The sequence below is a fragment of the Phycodurus eques genome, chromosome 10 (genome assembly GCF_024500275.1).
Source record: "Phycodurus eques isolate BA_2022a chromosome 10, UOR_Pequ_1.1, whole genome shotgun sequence".
Taxonomy (NCBI): Eukaryota; Metazoa; Chordata; class Actinopteri; order Syngnathiformes; family Syngnathidae; genus Phycodurus; species Phycodurus eques.
In genome coordinates this window covers 12,461,629-12,466,760 of record NC_084534.1, presented here as the reverse complement: position 1 = coordinate 12,466,760, position 5,132 = coordinate 12,461,629, and positions in this window count along the sequence as shown.

Sequence of the window (5,132 nt, the reverse complement as noted above, 5' to 3'; positions counted from 1 at the left end):
CCTCCCTCCTCTCTCGCTCTCTCTGTCACACACATAAAGTCATTGCTCACTCTCTCTCTCTCTCTGTCTCATATGACAACACACACATGCAGAATCGTCCACAGCGGCAGCAGCACTCGCCACATAGAATTCCTTTTCCCTTCCCGCCCTGTTCATGGCACAGGCCACACACACACACACACACACACACATGGTAAAGCATGGCTACCCTGTGCAAGGACTTAGTCCTGCACGTGCACTCACGCACATCAATGCACCATACACACACAGTGGGCGTCGTGATTTATGCCCAATGACCTATCCAGTGAAAGATCAGGATTAAAATGTCTACAGGGCACAGAAGATGTATTATGAAGGAGACAAAATGCACAAGGATAGCTTGAATTGAAAAACAAAACAAAACATCCATGCATCCATTTACTTTACCGCTTACCGGCGATTCCCGGTCCTCAGAACTGTGAGGCAGACGCTCTAACCGTGCCAGCCAAAACAAAACATGGACATCCTATATACAAAAACTCGAATTCCCCTCCAAAAACCAACACACACACGCACAACAGACACTTGGACTGAGATTATCCACTTGACGGGTGCTACCAGATTCAAGTTCCCAGAAAGTCATAACGCGCACACACACACACACACCAGCTGCCTCTCACCTATTTGTGTCTCTTACGCCAATCTCTCAGTGTCAAGCATCTATGGCACTCTTGTTATTTTCTATATTTACACTCTTCTTACATCCACATTGATCATAATCCTATTCGATACTGACCACTCTGGCCTACTGAACGTCCAGCAGCCACCCGCTGCACTTGTATTTGCCCATCACCGTGGTAACAGAGTATGACAAAAACAATAATCCTCTTTTAGGGACAGGCTGCTCGGGCACAACAGCTGGTAGTGTCCAGTGGCACACTATTAGGTCATTTTGTGTGTGATTGGAAATCCTGCAGGGATTTGAGGTGACCAGAGTGTGTAATGTTGGTAATGTGCTGGTTCTGTGGCACAGCTTGGGACCTCCACTCTCTTCAGCCATAACAGCATCCCAGCTTCTGTGGTCTAGGTGTTTCAAGGTCCTGCACACTAAACTCATCCAATCATTGCTGTCGAAAATGTTTGGATAAATAAAGAGAGAGTCTAGCTCAATACCGAATTGATTAGTAAATAAGGAGGCAGCCCTTCCTGTCCCCACATTTGCCCATTCAGTGTATTTTTTTATTGCCTGCTCAATAATGAGTATTTTTTATTTTATGCACCATAAAATTCTCTCTGTTGAGCACACCAGTACATAAGCCGCACCCTCAAAGTAAAAAATAAAATAAACTATCCGGTTTATAAGCAACGCGTATTGAACATACTTTGCTGCCCCCTCTGACAGTGGCTGTTGGATGACACAGATAGAGTTCAGTGAAGATGTCAACAAGTAGACAGTCAGAAAACTAAACAGAAGCTAAACTCCAGCAGTTCAAACTGTTTGTGCAGAGCACAGATAATATATGCCTGTGAGTATTGTTGGATATTAAATTTCGCTGGTGTCAGGCAGACTCATCCCATCTCTAAACCATCTGTTTTCATGAAAACCAAAAAATGGCACATTGGTCGAGCCATTAACGTTACATCGTCAAAGAGAGCAGGCTATTTTCAATTTAAGATTGGTGAATAATTTCTTAAAATGACAGACCCACATGGGGACTGACGAATAGTATCGAAACAATTTGGACATAGGAGATTTCTGCTTGAGAGGTGACGATTTGCATTGCATGTTATTGCTGTGTTTATGCTAAAATAATAATGTTTATTTGATTATTATTATGATATTATAATTGTTTATTTATAAAATGGCCGCATCAGCGATGCTAATTACAATAGCGGACTTAGGCTTATGATAATGGCAGTAACGCTGTGTTGAAAGTATTTTGAATGGACATGAATGGCAAATACTGTAATCAGCTTGAAGCAAAAACATTTTGTCTCTTAATTGGAGAACGGTTAGCTATTTTCTGAGCTAACCACCACGCCTTCGGGGAGGTCAGATTAAATATAAGAAAAAACAAAAACTGCCAATGTAATTTACAGTAGGAAACAGTACAAAGTAACAAGCAAAAACACTGCTAGGGCAACAACAACAAAATATGGGTATCATAAATATAATTTAAAAAGTTACATTTTCGGCATGATGAGCGTGTGTGCTTTGAGCAAAGCAAATCTCAATGTTCATCCGAATGCGATATGTGTGGATTTGATTTGAAAGTGTGAACAGATAGGACTTCAACACAGAGCTCATTGAAAAATTCATGAACGGTAATCACTATTTTGGTGGGTTATAGAGAATCTAATAGACAAGAATGTGACGCTCCTGGGATCAGGAAAATCTAAAAAGCAAATAAACTGCAACGGTTGAAGCTGCAGAAAAAGTTGCAGTTTATATTCCTAATTTGCTATATTTTATCATTATTAAATGCCTTCATGGTATATCTATCCATCCATCCATCCATTTTCTGAGCCCCTTCTCCTCACTAGGGTCACGGGAGTGCTGGAGCCTATCCCAGCTGTCATCGGGCAAGAGGCGGGGTACACCCTGAACTGGATGCCAGCCAATCGCAGGGCACATACAAACAAACAAGCATTCGCACTCACATTCACACCTACGGACAATTTAGAGTTGTCAATTAAACTCGCATGCATGCTTTTGGGATGTGAGAGGAGAAAACCCACCCAAGCATGGGGAGAACATGCAAACTCCACACAGGCGGAGCCGGGGATTGAACCCCGCTCCTCAGAACTGTGAGGCAGACGCTCTAACCAGTCGCTCACCGTGCCGCTGGTATATCTACATTAAAAAACAAAATCTAATACAAACTGCTGTGAAGTGACGTAGACATAACCGCTGTAGTTTACCACAATGAATTAGTCAGAGCGACCTCGCCGTTTGCTGTTCAAGAGAGGGGATGGCCTTTTCTAAAGCAGACATCTAGATCACTGCGCATGCCTCGTCCACGTCCATGCTACAGCCCGCCAAGATCGCTCTTTGCTGTGCAACCTCAGGTCAAATTAAAGAGAAAAACAATACGTGACTTACCTTGGCTTCACACCCCTTGTGAACTGCCACCTTGCACTCTGCAAACAACAAAGTCGAGCTGAGAGACGCATTCAAGGCCAGGTGAGCTCGTCGAGCTGTCGTATGCATGCTGAGGGTTCAGCTCACCCTTGCAGAAGGCAGCAGAGCTTTCTATGGTCTGCTTGCACACGTCACACATGCGTCCCCTCTTGAAGCGCTTCTCAGTGAAGGCATGGCCCACCGCTTTGCATCGCTGCAAACAAACCGGGAGGTCTCGTCACCTGCTTTCATCCACCGCCATACATGCCACAGCCAACAGCAACATATTCTGTACATGTAACTCTGCTCATCTTGATTATAAGGTAACTCAATGTTCCTTCCAACAACACTAGATCGTACCACATGGCAGCTGCATAAACACACAGAGTTAACTTTTGTGGACGAGGAGAAGAAAAGCATTCAGGTGAATCCGACAAAGCCTGGACAGTGACTTACTGCAAATTCACATTAAGGAACTTTTTCTTTTTTTTTCTTTTTTAAATACAGGGTTTCCCCTACAGTTATAAATTGCAGTTTGCTTTAAATGTCTCCTTCCATCAAATTTAATTACTTTTCATAATCTTTGAAGTCCTTTTATGGGGTTTGCAAGATAATTTGGGTTGAAAATGCCCAGAAAGTTCTTTTTCAAAGCGATAGTCTTTTACACTTGCAGTTGAGACAGCTAGATTTTTCATTAATACGTGACATGTAATCTAAACGTTGTTCTGATTGGATCATTCATCTTCTCAATGTAAATATGGAAAACAGCCTTGCTGTGATTGGCCATTGGGTAATAGCGTTTTCGCCAAGCATTCATATTGACCTTGCGTTCATTTCATTCGATTTGGAGGGGTCTTACTATTATCGTGAAGCAGAAGTCACCAAGCGTTGGATTGCTCGCCCACCCGCAGAGGAGGGGACGTGTCACGTGGGGGAAATTTAAAAAAAAAAAAAAAAAAAAAAAAAAAAAAAAAAAAAAAAAAGGGGAGGATATTTTGAGAAGCGGGTCCCAGCAGGGATCCCCTAATTTTTTTTTGTAGCTCAAGGTGAAAATGAGTATTTTGGTTCCTCCCTGTTAAAACCTCAGAACACCAAAAATTGACACTACTGACAGTAGTATTGAAGCATTTTGTCAAAACGGTAGATAGCTGTGTCTATGAGACATAATTAATGGATTTCTAAAACTACCAAGTGAAATTAATTGGAGATGGTTGATCATGATGACTACATCCGCCAAGGCCTCAAATGCCTTCCAGCATGAATCATACTAAACCATTCAGTGTTTTTTTTTTTTTTTGGGCCATGTTAGGCAGGAGATTGTGCATTGATGTGTGAGTTTTTCAGGAGTGGCTGCAATACACAGTACCTGTACATGTTTATTTTCCTTTAAAAGAACTCAGTGCATTTCCTTAGCCCTGAAAAAAACACTCCGTATGGCTTAATTTTTTGTTTTGTTTTGCCTTTTCCATTGCTTGGATTTTCCTTACAGGAGGAGTATTTAACTCCAAACTCCAATACACAAGCACCTTTTGTCTAGCCCAACACTGCACAGTTTCACTCACACCCGCTTGAATTGTGAGCTCATTCATTGCAATGCATTATAAAAGAGCACTTTCGCTAATGTGTTGTGAATGGACTATAAATCCTTTATGAATAGATATGCATAATTCTGAAATACCAACTTCTACCTTGAACTTTTTCTTTTTGTTACATAATGTGAACCGCATATGGTGCCATGCTGCCCCCCTTCCACAATAATGTGCATGTGTTTTTAATCCAATTATGGTTGTTCTACTGGATGAAAGTGGTGTATGTATTGGGTGGCAATGATTAAGGTATTTCATTATTTGCAGATGGTAAAGAAATCAGTAATAGTCCACAACATTTTTATGAAAACCTGTTCTTGGTCGTTCAATGAAAAGGGCTCAGGTTTGCATGTTAAATGTGAACAGACAGTTCTTATTACGTAAACATCGGACAAGCTCCTGCCTGAAGTCAACGACAAAATATCGAGCCACTTTTTAATTAGAAT